The sequence below is a fragment of the Rhea pennata genome, chromosome 3 (assembly GCF_028389875.1).
Source record: "Rhea pennata isolate bPtePen1 chromosome 3, bPtePen1.pri, whole genome shotgun sequence".
NCBI lineage: Eukaryota > Metazoa > Chordata > Aves > Rheiformes > Rheidae > Rhea > Rhea pennata.
In genome coordinates, this window is record NC_084665.1 from 129,260,406 (window position 1) to 129,276,553 (window position 16,148).

The following is a 16,148-nucleotide window of genomic DNA, read 5'->3' on the forward strand; positions in this document are numbered from 1 at the left end:
TTGTGTCCAGGAAGGCTTTGAATATCTCCAGAGAAGGAGACTCCACAACCTCTCTGGGCAACCTGTTACGCGCACAGATAAAAGCTCGTTTTCCACGTTAAACAAAATATGACTTGTACTTCAACAGGAAAAACTGTCACATGCTTTCCTGCACAGCTTTTTGTAAAATTCATCCCTAAAACTTTTAGTCTTTTGTATTTGCCATCATGTTATCATTCAGTTATGGTTAGGCTTACTGTAGATACTAACTTTTGTAAACTTCAGTTTTATACAATACAATAGTGAAGATTACATTTGACCTAGCAGAGGTTATGCAGTTTTTGGCTTTGTTGACATTCCTAATATCAGCTGCAAAGAGCCTGCTTCTGTTTTAGATATATGAATGTTAGAAATTGGCTTAATGCTAAAAGTAGCTTATTTCATTGAATAGCTTCCAGGACCCACTAATCTGGAAAATCAAACACAACTATAAAAAAATCACCTAGATATCAAACATATAAAATCACAAAGAACATCCTGTGTATGACCTGCAGTACTTTTTTTTTTTTTTTTTTCATTTAGGATTTGAGTGCAAATGTTTTGGACTGCTCAATCCTTGTCCAGAAATAATTATGCCGTCTGTTTCAATAGTCCTGTTGTTCTAAACATAATGTTATACCAAGAAACGATTTGGTCGTATGATATTTACTGAATGTGCTATTTTGGGAAGGGAGCTTATTACTGTACAAAAAACCAGAAATGCAATTATAATGCACCGGAAATCTTATTAACCTGACAGAAGAGATACATTGTAGAACATTCGGAAGGTTAATTTTGTTAGTATACAGTCTATTAAAAATAGTTCAATAACAGTGCTTTCTATCTGCCCTTTTATCTCCCTGTTTATTTCTTCCTGACTGAGTATCAAGAACACTGTTTGCATCTACAATAGAAAGCTTTCCTTCTTTCCCATAGATTTTCGTATCAACTTTGCATTCTCCTGCACACTATAAAATACTGTATGTAGCTGCAAGAAAAATAGCTAAAACAGCAAGAAGTCTTTTCAACCAAAACTATGTATTATTCAGCAACAAACACTGCTTCATAATTTCTTTGTGCGTTAGGAATGAAGCAGGCTGTTTTTTACTTTGACCTGGAAAAACAGTTTCCTTAAACACTGTGCTTTCAGTCACAGTAAACACCACTTCAGTATTAATAATAATTGTGGAGTAAGTGAAAATAACCATATGGTATTACATTTCAGTGGAAGCTATAAGGCAAGCTCACAGCAAATTATTTCTGAGACACCAAAGATCAGATTCGAGTGCAATGCCAGCCTTTAATGAACATATACTGTGTATATGAAACAGAATCAAGAATAGTTGAGGTTGGAAGAAACCTCTGGAAATCATCCAGTCCAACCACCTGGCTTAGAGCAAGGTCAACTAGGAAAGGTCAACCTCTCTGGAGCCTGGTCCAGGGCTGGTTCAGGGCTCCATCAACCTCACAGTAAAGAAGTTTTTCCTCATGTTAAGACAGACCTTTCTGCATTTCAGTTTGTGCCTCTTGTCCTCTCACTGGGCACCACTGAAAAGAGTCTGGCCTCATCCTCTTGATACCCTCCCTTCAGGTAGTTATACACATTGATAAGATCCCCTCTCTGTCTTCTCTTCTCCAGGCTAAACAGGCCTAGTTCTCATAGAATCAGTAAGGTTGGACGGGCCTTGTGGAGATCATCAAGTCCAACCCCCTGCTCAGCAAGGTCACCTAGAGTATGTTAGACAGGATTGCATCCAGGTGGGCTTTGAATATCTCCAGCCATTCCTCATATGAGAGATGCTCCAGTCTCTTCATCATCTTAGTGGCCCTTTGCTGGACTTTCTCCAGTAGCTCCATGTATCTCTCTCATACTGGGGAACCCAGCACTGGACCCACATTCCAGATGCAGCCTCACTAGGGCTGAGTGGAAGGGAAGGATCACCTCCCTCCACCAGCTGGCAATGCTCTTCCTTGGCCACCTTTGCCACAAGGGCACATTGCTGGCTCACAGTCAACATGTTGTCCACCAGCACCCCCAGGAGCTTCTTGGCAGAGCTGCTTTCCAGCAGGTCAGCCCCCAGCCCGTACTGGTGCATGGGGTTATTCCTGCCTAGGTGCAGGACCCTGCACTTCCCTTTGTTGAACTCATGAGGTTCCTCTCTGCCCATGTCTGCAGCCTGTCAAGGTCCAGCTAAAGCTACTAACAGACTGCAGCTAATAGAGGCAGCGAACAGACACAGCTGTTCGCACAGAAGAGTGCAAGAAGGCATCTTCGCTTCCAACCCTAGAAGTGTACACTTCCTCAGATACGGTCACGACACACCGCAAAGCACACTGCCGTTGCTGCTGGAGTCGCTGCAGCAGCTGTGTCAGAAGCTTTGACCCAGACAGACCCTGTGACAGCAGATGCAGCTCTATAGGTCTCAGGCTGCAGAGAGCACTGGGGGCCCCTCCAGAAGGTCTGGCTGACGGTCAGCTCTGCCGTGCTGCTGTCCACGAGTTGCGTCGTCACGTAAAGGAGTTACGGGAGGACGTCAGGAGGCCACGAAGCGTCCGTGGAGATGAGCAGGAGATAGACGTGGCACCCTCGGAGACCGTCCTGCTCCAGCAGTCCCAATCCCCTGCAGCAGCGGACCTGCCGGAGGGCTCTGTGCCAAGGGAAATGGTGCATCATAACGTGTGGACGAAGGCTAGAAAGCGGCCGCTTCTCGTGGCAGGGGAGAGACCCTTCCTCCTCCTGAAGACTTGCAGTTGAGGAACAGGTTTACTGCTCTCCAGGCTCAGGAGGAGCTGGGCACGGCTTCTCGGGAAGCACCTGAGCAGACAGACCCTGTGCCTCGCGGGAACACCCCGAAGAAGCGGCGAGTGATTGCTGTGGGTGGCTCCACGCTGCGGGGGACGGAGGCACCTGTCTGCCCGCCTGACCTCTCGTCTAGAGAGGTCTGCTGCCCGCCGGCGGCTCGAAAGACTGCCAAGGCTTGCCCACGCGTCAGACTGTTTCCCTCTGCTGCTCTTTCATACGGGTGCTAATGATACCAAGAGCAAAGTGGAAACCACCAAAGGGGATGTCAGAGGCTGGGGGTGGTGGACGAGGGTCTGGGAGCCCAGCCTCAACGCCGCCAAGGAGGGGGAAGGATGGGAGAAGGAGGAGACGGATTTTCCAGGTTAACAACTGGCCGCGCCGCTGGTGTCGGCGACAGGGTTTTGGCTCAGATGACCATGGGACCAGCCTGATAAGGAGGGCTTTAAACTAGGAAAGATGAGCGAAGGGGACAGATATAGAGACAGGGGAGCCAGCAAAACACGGCTCAAGTCGGGATGCCTCCAGCAGGTGCATGCAGCTGGGGCAGTGCGTATGGGACGTGGCTAAGGGGGATCCTCTCCTCTCGCACCCCTCCTGGGAAACCTGCAACCTCGGTCACCTCTCTGAAACGCCTGTCCACCAACGCACGCAGCATGGGGAATAAACGGGAGGAACTGGAGATCCATGTGTGGTCGGAGGGCCATGATCTCCTTGCAATTACTGGCAAGACAGGCCAGGAAGGCAAGGTGGTGGAGTTGCTCTCTATGTGAGAGAGCAGCTGGAATGTATTGAGCTCTGTCTAAGGGTAGATGAAGAACCAGGTGAGAGTTTCAGGCTAACGTGGGTGACACTGTTGTGGGTGTTTACCAAGGCCACCTGACAGGGAGAGGAAGTCGATGAGGCCTTCTATAGACAGGTGGAAGTAGCCTCACCATCAAAGGCCATGGTTCCCATGGGGGACTTCAGTCACCCTGCTATCTGTTGGAAGGACAACACAGCAAGGCACAAACAGTCCAGGGGGCTCCTGCAGAGCATCGATGGTAACTTTTTGACACAGGTAGTGGAAGAACCAATGAGGAGAGGTATGCTGCTGGACCTTGTACTAACCAAGAAAGAACTGGTTGGAGATGTGAAGGTTGGGGGCAGTCTTGGCTGCAGTCTTGGCAGCAGTGGGATGGTGGAGTTCAGGATCCTGCAAGGAGGAAGTAAGGGAATAAGTAGGATAGCAACCCTGGACCTCAGGAGAGCAGACTTTGGCCTCTTCAGGGAGCTCCCTGGAGGAATCCCAAGGGTAGTTTCAGGTTAGGTGGTAAACATTGCCAGTTCTTTTTGAATGGGCACAACAATCTCCAAAAGTGGCACCCTCATAAGCTCCAATGAGCTCCAAGAGGAAGTTGGTAACCTATGTTGTAGGAAGTATTTTACAAAAAAAAAACTCGTATGTTAGAAGAGAAGCCCTATGGTGACTTATGCTGGATGCTTCCTAGCACAGAAGAGTACATTAAGGAGAGTACTGCAAACACAGAATGATAGAATCCGTAAGGTTGGAAGGGACCTCTGGAGATCAGCTAGTCCAACCCCCCTGCTCAAGCAGGGTCACCTAGAGCATGTTAGGCAGGGTTGCATCCAGGCGGGCCTTGAAGATCTCCAGAGAAGGAGACTCCACAACCTCTCTGAGCAACCTGTTCCAGAGCTCCGTCACTCTCACAGGGAAGAAATTGCCCCTCAGGGTCAGGCAGAACTTCCTGTGCTTCAATTTCTGCCCATTGCCTCTTGTCCTGTCACATGGGACAACTGAAAAGAGTTTGTCCCCGTCCCCTTCACATCCTCCCTTCAGGTATTTGTACACACTGATCAGATCCCCCCTCAGTCTGCTCTTCCCCAGGCTGAACAGGCCCAGCTCTCGCAGACGTTCCTCATAGGGCAGGTGCTCCAGCCCTCGGATCATCCTCGTAGCCCTATGCTGGACTCTCTCCAGTAGCTCCATGTCTCTCTCGGACTGGGGAGCCCAGAACTGGACACAGGACTCGAGATGAGGCCTCCCCAGGGCTGAGGAGAGGGGCAGGATCACCTCCCTCGACCTGCTGGCAACACTCTTCCTAATGCACCCCAGGAGACCATTGGCCTTCCTGGCCACAAGGGCACATTGCTGGCTCATGGTCAACTCGTTGTCCACCAGGACTCCTAGACCTTTCTCTGCAGAGCTGCTCTCCACAAGGTCAGACTCCAGCTTGTCCTGGTGCCTAGGGTCATTCCTCCCTAAGTGCAGGACCCTGCACTTGCCCTTGTTGAACCTCAGGAGGTTCCTCTCTGCCCAACTCTCCAGCCTGTCCAGGTCTCTCTGAATGGCAGCACAGCCCTTGGGTGTGTCAGTCACTCCTCCCAGCTTGGGATCATTGGCAGATTTGCTGAGGGGGCACTCTGTCCCCTCATCCAGGTCATTGATGAAGACGTTGAACAGGATGGGGCCTAGTACTGAGCCCTGGGGGACGCCACCAGCCAGAGCCTCCAGGTAGACTCCACGTCACTGATGATGACATAATGTTGTCCCAGAAAGTCTGTAACTGAAACCTGACTGCATTACAAGATAGAAGCAGATACTCAATCCAAAGAAAAGCGAAAGCAAGCTTGCAGTTATCAAAAATGCATTTTGCAAGAATCTTGTACTATTAATGATACTTTCTGATGAGATAACAGAAATAAAAAGTTATTCAGAGTATTACAGGTGAAGGAGGGGTAGGAGATTCCACCTTAGGCAAAGGAAGAGGGAAGATGTAAATCCAGGAAACCCTCATCCAAGTTGCCCAAAATAAGGAATAAAGTAACTTTGCTCCCCTCCCCTCCCGCTCTCAATTCAACTGAGATATCAGAACAACTAACAGACCTTGAAGTATGTTAAGAACAGCTTATAACTCTGTCACAAAATTTCTTTTGTTTCATGAGGTTAAATTTTTCAGTTTTAACTTGCATAGCATTTAAAGTGAATTTAATCAGTCTGTGCTATTCTTGGGAAGAAAAGCATCTAAGTAAAAGCAGCATTTGTAGAGAAACCTTTTAGGTGCCTGCCACTGGGGACAGATACAGTTACAACAGAAGTCGAGATATCATACTGATACTATCAAAAATGCCAGACTTCATTTCATCTAATGGTTCTCCTTCTAACATGCAGGTGCTCCATAAACCATCCCAAATCTATGCTATTTCTGCCTTTAAATCCCTCCTTAAATTATCCTCTGTCATGATGTTTACAAAAAGTGGCAATAGCTAAGCAGCTGGTGAGATCACAGGTCAGCTTATATCAAGGAGTATAAATCTAGACATCTTTATTCCCATTCCAAATGTGAGCTCCAAGATGTACATTATATAAAATATTAGGAGCTTGAAAAACACTACAACGTCCTTTGCATAACTAAAAATGATTACATTACTTTTTACACTGCTGGTTAGCACTGAAGTAAGTGCTAACCTATTCAGTTATCCCATGAGTCTGAAATGCTGTTGTTCCTCACGTGATCAGAACGAGGAACAGCTGAGGAAATAACAGGGTTGCGGCTCAAGGACAGGACAAGGACCGACCTCGACAATTGTACTGCGAAGACCTATCTAGTGAAGGGAGCACTCCTTTGGCAAGGGAGAAGCAGAACCGAGCTCACAGCTCGGGGTACTCCTATTATCACAGTATTATTGAGCTTAATTTATTTAGACTATAAGCAGGGACTGTATATTCTTATGTACCTGAGCATTGCATAGCAATGGTAGGTGCTGTTAGAATACAAATAAATAGTAAAGATTCGAAGAGGACTTGAAATCAGGGACCATGAGAGTCCTCTGCTTTCATCGTATTTGGGAAAGAAAGAATAAAGACTTGTCAGAACAATACAGATATGTCTCTTAGAAGCAGCTTTAAACAATTTACTCATCCACACAATTTGTTTTCCACAATATCATAAAGTCAATTCTGAAAACACCTTAAATCACCTTTACAGAAGGCACCTCAACACAGACAAAACTCAAACAAGTTTGAGTTTTCCAGTTTACTACTTTTTTATCCTTTTCATTTACTTTTTCAAAACATCTGTGTATGAGTATTATCTCTGTCTCTTCTGTCATGACCAAGATCCTCATCAGTCATCCATTTTTAGCTACTATTGAAAATGAGTTATCAGACTACATAGATTTTTGGTCTAACCCAGATGATATTCTGTTCCTCGATTTCCCTATTAGCTTCCTAAACAAATCCTTAAGGGTAATTGCTATCATTCTAATAAAATCAGCAAGGATCCTGACTGGTGTTGCTAGTATTTATTCTCATCAATCATTTTCTCCTACCTGTAATAGACCTATGAGATCCAGATGCAACTGAAGTTGCTGTCGCATCTACTCTCTCTAAATTGTTTAAAGATGAGACACTGGAAATAGCTTAGTCACTGCTATTTTGCGTGAACAGTTTTCCTAAGTAAGAAAATCAATAATTATATGATCTGAAGAAAAGTACCATCAAGTTTACACTTAAGCCTAGGTACTCGCTTATCTTCATTTAGACATGGTAGTTGAAAGTTTGGAACAAAAATGGGACAATTCTGAGATCTCAGAAGCCTAAATATTCAATAAATAAAAGGAACTCTGTCTCAACAAAATTTTACTGTGCTAGACACTCACCCCCAAAGCACAGGACCTTCACAGAAAAGCAGCCGCAAACGGAATTTACCAAACTGCCCCCCACCCTGAACAGTTCTCCTGAGACTGCTGACGTGTTGCAAGGGAACATTATTTATTTGCTTCTGCCAGTGTATCGAGACTTAAAGGCTGTTATAGTATTCACTAATAAAAAATAAATAAATAATAAAAAAAAGGAACACTGTCAGTCACATCTGGAATCTCTTCAGATTTGAATGTTTGGGAACCTGAGAAGTTCTAAACTAATAAAACTTCCTAGTAGATTGTTATTATTTGCTCCAACACTGCTCAGGAACGCCAGCCGAGTCCAAGCTGTGAGCCTCTGCAACGGAGAAAGTTGGTCCAAGCCACCAGTAATTCCAGTAAAAACCAGCCCGGAACAGGGGGGAGGCATAAACCAGTGTTAGAGATAGAAAACTCAAAAACCATACCGACATCACATCACACTACACCACAGGCAGCAGCTGAGCATAATCTTTGCCTATCACTGTTCCATTTTACATGGACATGCTGACAGAATTCAGAATTTTAAGGTAAGATTGAAAGGAAAACAGTCAGTTTTATGAATATTTATGGAGGTTAAAGGTAACATGAAGTTCTAAGTGCAAGGTGGGCTGGCATGACACGTAGCAGAAATTAAAGATCTCAACATCTTAAGAGAAATTTGCATAAAATTACACAGAAGAATTGTAAAAGAGTTAGGAGTAGCACCTAAATCCACAATGAATCCAAGTTCAGTTCATTAATCAACCAAATTGGAAATAATAAATAAAGGCTGATGAAACCTGTAGCATGGGTCTTCAGAAGTAAAAGCATCCCAACTGGCACAATAATCCTTTGACATTTCTCAGATAAGGTGTCAACTGGAAGAAACATAAAAATGAAATAGGTTCTCTTTTCTGGGAACTCTATAATTTCTTGTATAGCAGTTTAGAAAAGGACAACTCACTGTAATTCCCTTAGAACTCTTTATTCCTAACAACACACACAGTATTAATGGTTTTCTGCTTAATACTTCCCTTCAGGTTAGAAAGACATTGACTATAAAGTACACCCTGATTTAATGTAATTCTTATTTTCTATGGCATAGTATTTTTACAGAGGCAAAGAAACGACATTTCCTTGCTTAACAACTCTCAGAAGTCCTCTGGGAGATTCCTAGGAACAACCATGTGAAAACTAATCTCTGTCTATTATAACATGTCAGGAAGGATTCAAAGGAACAGAGGCGTGACCTACTCTTCTCATATCTCATTCCTGGAAGAACTATGTCAATACATTTTGTTAACAGTGCAATAATGCACCTACTCTGTCTTGGCTTTGTTTCTCAGGAGAGACTGAAAGGAATTTCTCCAAAGAACAATCATGAATTAAGTTACCTACAAAGAGTCCTATCCACATGTGTTTGCAATGCTATTCAGTCATTCCATTTAAACAAATGTTGTCACTGTGATGGTTTAAAGTGGCACAGGCAAGGTTGTGACCCCAAAACATCTTTCCAGTTATGAGAGCTGATCTAATAAAAGAGATTATCTCTCCCTTGACACTCTTCAGAAAATCAGTCTACTTGCTGGTGACCACAATTATATAATTCCATCTGCAAGATCTTGATTATTTAAAGTTACAGTTGCAAAAATACATTCTGCTCAATACATACACATATAAATACACAATATGTATCATGAAAACCATGAGTCAAGTCACCACACTTTGCCTTAACTTTAACTTACACGACTTTGGCATTTACACACCACTATAGTCAGACCACTGGTATTAAAGCTTGTCCAAGGAATACTGCTGGTTTTGGCACAGAAGTACACACTGTCTTCAAAACTCTCATGATATAACAACTGCATCCAGATTTGAGACCACATCATTGAGGACACTAAGCCAGTTCATCATGCTAACAGAAGTTCAGGCCAAATAATCCTGGACTATTTTCTACTGCCATTACAACCTCCTTCCCTCAAAAGAAGCTTAAATACTAAGTGTGTGAGCACACTGTGGTTAAACTATGTCCAGAATTGTGCGCAGATTTTTTTGTTTGTTTCCTCAAAATTATCACCTGAACTTTCAGCCCGCAGAAATGGATGGAGCTCATTCTTATGCACCTGTTTCCTCCCTTATTTTGCAAGTTTAGTGCTAACACTGATGGGAACATAACATTGAATTTCTTACAGCACCACCAATTCAAGCCATTGTAAGGATTGTTCTACAATATACTCTGGCAAAACATGCTTCTTTTTCAAGGGATCCTCAGCAACATTACTCTTTGCTTGCTAATGTACTTGGCTGAGGAACTTCAGGCTGAATACTCCTTATTTCTGTGTTTCACACAATGCCAAACCATGGATGATCCAGCATTATCTATTCTGAGTTACAACTCAACTATTGTTGCAGCAGAACCCAGAAGAGACTCGGTGATATGATGAATAGCATTTTCACCAGCAATTTTTGACTCCTGGTGGGTAGGGATTGATTCTGAAGGGCAGTTCGGAGGACGGAGACACTTGTTACATCTGTAGTCACTTTAGGATTTGTTTGAGGACCAGCAGTTCCGGTACAGGACCACTTAGAAGGAGAGCATGTGGAACATGTGTTGTTCCATCGTTATGCATACGCTGATAAGTTCACAAACACCAGTGCAGAATGAATCAGAAAGGTGTATTATGTTTGACACTAGAAAGATACACCATTTATTTTGTTGGAAGAACATGGACCTTATTCACACCAAAGAACGTGGTTATCAGTAGATTGTCTGTGCTTCCAGCTATGCAAGGGAGCTTGTTTATCTTTAAAATAATGAGACGAAGGATCTATTACTACTGTTTTTATTTTTTAAACTTCCTTATAAGACAATTTTATTCTATAATAATGCAAAAGCCAAAGAAGAACACATTCTTCCAGGATAGAAGCTATTTTTCCTAGTAAGCCGAGGTCTCTACCAAGCAGTGGGAAAGGAAGCAAGTTACAGAGGCAGTCACTTGAAATGCACCTTGCCTGGGAATTTCAGCCTCTATATTGAATTTCACCTGTTCAAAAATTCTGTGCCTGTTACAAGGGAGACAAGGCCTGATACATGCTCAGGGTAGATTGCAGTAAAAGGACACTGGGCTGCTAATGAGAGAACTGCATCTCTCCCTCACCCAGTGTGACATCAGGCACTGCAAAACGACAAAAAGGCACTGATATAACCACAGGAAAAAAGCCTGTCTATCAAATCCAGGTCCAGTGGCAGCACCTACACCAGTATACTCATGCTAGCAAAGTGACAGTGGGATCTAATGACTGAAGAGAAGGGTGGAAGGGGCTAGGGGTGAGATGTGGCATGGAAATGGTTAGTCCCCTCCCTCACTGAAAGAGGATGAAGTCATTTTAGCATACACAAAGTGTGCCATGATATCGAACATACAGTTGAAATCTTTCCCCCTTACTTTGCAAACTCCCAAAAAACTAATAAAAATGGCAGATACTATTTGCCAGGTTAAAGATCTAGAGCCCACTGCAGCACCTCAAGCTGTTTTTGTGGTTCACATCTGGCAAATCTTCACAGTGTGTTTCAGTGGCCTGATCCAGAGCCGCCTTGGCCTCATCTCTATTCGTGAATTAAACAGTGCTAGGGAGCCTTCCAGCATCCTGGAATGCGACCGTCTACGCGTTCAAATTGTTAGCAGACACTTGGGGGAGAGCCAAAGAGCTCTCCCCCAAATAATTCCTGGGAACAGCCTGGGAGTCAGCACGAGCCAGAAGCTATTCCCAGCGAGCCTTTCAGACGTGGCCCTGCTCTTTTGGAAGGCAAGAAAGATTAATAGTGTGGATTTGACCGTTCTGGGCCAGTTGGCTTCAGTGTCAAAGAACAGTCAAACTAACAGCATTCACAGTACTATGACTCGATCGAGAGCTTATTCCTTTGACTTTGCTTCCTCAGTTTTCCTCTGATCTAAAAGCCACACATCCTTTAATCAGAAATTTGCCAGGGGACGTTGCTTGATCAGCAGCAGAGACCCAGGCCAAGCCCTGGCACTTGGCGCAGGCCGCAGGGAACCGACAGACTTGCCACAGCACTCTCACCCACAGAGACAATCTCGACGTAACTGGAGATTTCTGGCATTGCTCAACATGCTCTAGGTGACCCTGCTGAGCAGGGAGGTTGGGCTAGATGATCTCCAGAGGTTCCTTCCAACTTTACTGACTCTATGATTCTAACAGTCTGCGTGATCTTCCTGCACCAGCACCTTGCAAGTGGTTCTGTAATCAGATATTTCAGATGCTTCATCCAAAATTATGCTCCCTTTCCTTTTTACTTCAGAGGTAACCAAAAGCCTGCTGTGCCCCTCTGCCCCCCAGCAATGCCACGCAGGACCACGTATCTTTGGTCTGATCTGGGAGATCTGCAGAACCACAGCAGCCTGCATGGAGTTCATCACTAATATCAAGTCATTATAAACCTACACAGGCTCAGGAGCCAAGTGGTAAGTGGATGAAAAGACCACAACATACAAGGGTCGTGTTAAAGAATGCCTAGAAGTGAAACGCAAGCTTTAACGCATGTTCAGAAGCACATACATTGACACGTATCTCAGAGCCTTGTGTGCGAGTGGCAAAGGGGCTCGGGCAGGCCGTGTACAAGAAGTGGCGAGCTGGACAACACGGACACACACGAAATTAAAAGGGGAGGGCTGGCACTAGCACACAGGGACATTGCGGTAAGCGGTGGGACACTGAAACCTCAACAGGCTTCAGCGGAAGTAATCCACAGGACTACTTTCAAGTAAGATTAGGTGAAAATAGTTTCAGACTACTTCCTAAACACTGTCCTTACTATTCCATATGTCTAAAGAGTTCAACAACTACTTGCGATACTTTTGGTAATAAATTGTGTCAGCTCCATCTTTGCTTTGAAACTCATCAACCTCGGCATTAGTATGCCGTACTGTACACTTCGTAACACTGAGCACTAGACAGGTAATTTTCTGCCCAGTGTCCTCTCTGCTGAATAAAATTTTTCTATTATTTAAGAGGTGTGTTGTATGAACTCTTATCCTCTAAATACTGCAGTGTGTATCACTAAATAGGAGAAAATAATAGAAAGATGTCTTCGATAGCATATTATATATAACTAAGACCATAAATAAGACCCATTATTTATTATTCGGATCTAAATAATGATCTCAGGCTGCCTTTTCTCTCTGACTACATGTTTAAATAAGTAGAATATAAAAATCAATACATCTATTCAATAGGATGCATTGAAGGCAGGCCAGAAAAAGAGAAGAGAAAACCATTTAAAAATGCAAAAGCTCATGATGAAAAAAAGGTACACAAAAAAACCCAGGTAAGAATGCAGTAGAATTACCCTTTTTCATGGAATTAAACAGTTGGAAAAATGATTCTGTAAAGGACATGGAGGTTCACAACAGTCAGCTCAAAAAGCATTCCTGGTGTGATGCTGGATCAAAGCAGCCTAATACAATAACATACAAAAGTAGGAGAGCGGTTTCTGGGAACGGAGGGTTTTCTATTGCATTTGGCACTGTAAGAATACTAATGGAACTGCATCCAATTTTAGGAACTACAATTCAAGAGGGCTGCTGGAAATCAGGGAGGGCTCAGGGAAGAAACACAGGAACAACTGAAAGCTGGAAAAACATGCCTTGTACTGAGCATATTCTTGGGTGGAGTTTGGATTAAGAAACAAGAAACTATCCCTGCTCCCCTTAAAGACAACTTGAAAGCGTTATCCATCTTTAAATCAGGAAACCCTGGTGTTTAAAACATGCTCCTGCAATAAGAAAATATTACAGCAGTAGCACTGTTGAAATCCAGGTTAATCTATTTGCTAACTCTTTCAGGTTGGATACATCCAGTTTCAAACACAGCAAGGGTACGCGGAGGCTCCTTGGACCCGCGGGGTCCGTGCCTTTGCTCCGGCCGCGCTGCCCGTGCAGCTCCCCGCCGCGAGCTCAGCGCGAGCCCCGGCACAGCCCGAGCCACCCCGGGCGATCCCAGGGGCTGCGCCGGACTAGCGGGGCGGAAGGACTCCAGGCACTTGCCTTGCCGAAGCGAACAGCTGAAGCTGACTGCGCTGGGGGCCGTGCACACGACGCACAAGGCACAGGCTCGGAGTACGCAGCGCTGTGCTACCGTCGCACAAACGAGCAGGGTCTGCATAGGAAGGATCAGAAACAGACTCCGTGCTGGAAAACAGACATGGAAAAGCGCGACACATCTAGCTCCAGTTCATCCGGAGGCGATTTGCTGCTGTCGAAACGGAGCTAAGTTGCTCTTAGGAATTAGGTGATGCAGCTTTTCAAAAATCGTTTGGTCTGACTTGCCACAGCTTAACCACTTCGTGCAACCACGTCCTAAACAAGGCACCACCATTTTATACTGTTGCATTTCAAGGTAAAACTGCACCGGCTGCCCAGGCAAGGGTAGACACGGCCGCAGGGCAACTGAAAACCCCGATCACTTCTTACCTCATCTTTATTCTAGCCAAGTACTTATTTTATCTCATCTGGGACCTGGGACAGAAGTGATGCAATTTCAGTCTTCAGCTTTGATGTTACCAGTGAGATGCCCCAATAAATTACCAGAAACCTCCAGCACAAAGTGGGAAATCGTTCCCCAGCATTTGTTGTTAAATAGAAAAAGAATGTCTGTTTATCAAAGCGTACACCGCTTTCAGGAGAGGAAAGAGATCCAAGTTTCTGAGGCTCGTTTAGCATCTTTGCTGAGTAGGCAACAAAGACACAAAAGGGGAATAGGTTGCATTTACGGGACATGTTAATCAATTCACTGTGTAGTCTAAACAAACTTCAGAATGGAAATGTACTTTCGATCATCACTGAAATGGCAAAGAACTAGATACAAAATTCTCTGTAGCCTCTTACCAGTTCCTCAAACTATCTACAGTATTGCTTGAATATTTCTGAAGAATTATTAAAATAATTCTTCAGAAATTAAAATACTATTAAAAATGTTATTAAAATACTGTATATGACTACAATTTCAGGAACGGACAGAGCATTTTTATATTGTGCAGATTGTTGTAATATTCAAAGTATGATACAATTCTCAGCAGTTCTTCATTGTAATGCACTACTTTCTGACAGTGTATTTATAGGAAGAAATCAGGAATTATTTAAAAGTAATTGCTAATATTCCTCCAGTGAGAGCCCCAAGGGCAAATACATCCATGGATATGCTGAGCCAACATTTTTTCCCCTACAAAGAAAGAACACAACACTGTAGTATTAAATTGGATATCACCCTCCCATTCCCATGCAAATCATGTGAGCAACTTTCAAAAAAATTTATGCATATGTAACAGATTAATTACTATTTTGCCTTCTTTGTTATTTTAAACAATACAAAATGGCCAATGGCCTGTTCTCATCCTATTCAAAAATGATTTTTTAAATTTTGGATTAGAACTGAGAAATGCAGCTCTGCTTTCCCATAACATTTTGAACATTGAAGTTTTCTAAAAGCCTTTATAGAGCTTCTACATCTATTTTTCAACTATGACTGAGTTTCCTACTGCCATTAAACAGTAATCCAGCCAAAGCCATCTGGATGCAAAGGGAGGCAGAAAAAAACATAATCCAAAGATTTAGGTAAAAATGTATAATCCAAAAGTAGCAAGCTGAATATTTGCCAAAAGGAAGCATTTTAACCATATTTGGATACTGTAACGTTTTATTACCTCATTACTAATAACCTCTTGTCATTCAGCCTGGTTTTGCATTACCATCTGTCTTGGGGGGGGGGGGCACCCAAAGATTTCATCATTTTGCTCTGTCCTCTGGAAAACTGTAAATTTAGACTGCTTTAAATTTACAGTGTTTGTAGTAATTTAAAAATAGTTTAGGGTGTATGCTTCAGATAAAATGATCAGAATCAAAACAGAATTAAAACAGAAATGCTAGAAAGTTAAAAACTAATTACAAATCTGAAAATATATACAATATTTCACTGAGATTCTTTTAAATGACAAGTACTCAGGAATAGCAATTCCAGAGCTCTATAATAACAGCCAGTGAAAATATACACAATGTTTGTTTCTGTACAATTTTACTATGAAGCCATCACTGTTTTTTTATATAATAGCCAATTTATTTATATATAATGTCTCTAATAAAAACATTAAAGAACATTCTTCTGCTGACTGGCATCTCTAACATGTAAATGGAATAGCATTTAATGCTTTTAGACAATGACATAAATATGAGTTCATTATTATGGCTATTTATTTCCAGTAAGTTGGAATATGTACATTACTTCTCATGATAAAATGTCACAGTAAATTCCAGTGCTTTCCACTAAAATGGCATATTTTTATGCATAGTCTATTCCCAGTAATTCTTATTGTAAACAAGACATACAGCAACATATTACTTTGTAATGACTTTGCTCTCGCGCTGTTAGAAAAATGACTAAGAGGGAAGATGGGAACTAAGCAGTCGGCGAGTTACCAATTACAGGCGGCTCGCTCAAACGCCCCGCGCAGGGTCCCTCTCTCGGCTGCTGGCACAACCTGTTTACAATAGGCAGAAGCAAATAAAACCTGACAGCGCGGTCATGCCTCAGCTCTGCTACTGGCATCGCTCTCGCCAGACTGTAGCAGCTCCCCGCAAACAGCCGAGGA

General features: G+C 43.4%; 1 protein-coding gene across 5 annotated transcripts in view; it reads right to left on the bottom strand.

Moving 5' to 3' along the window:
* DTNB (dystrobrevin beta) overlaps positions 1-16,148 on the bottom strand; it is a 219,126-nt gene that overhangs the window by 110,381 nt on the left and 92,597 nt on the right. The window lies entirely within an intron of this gene.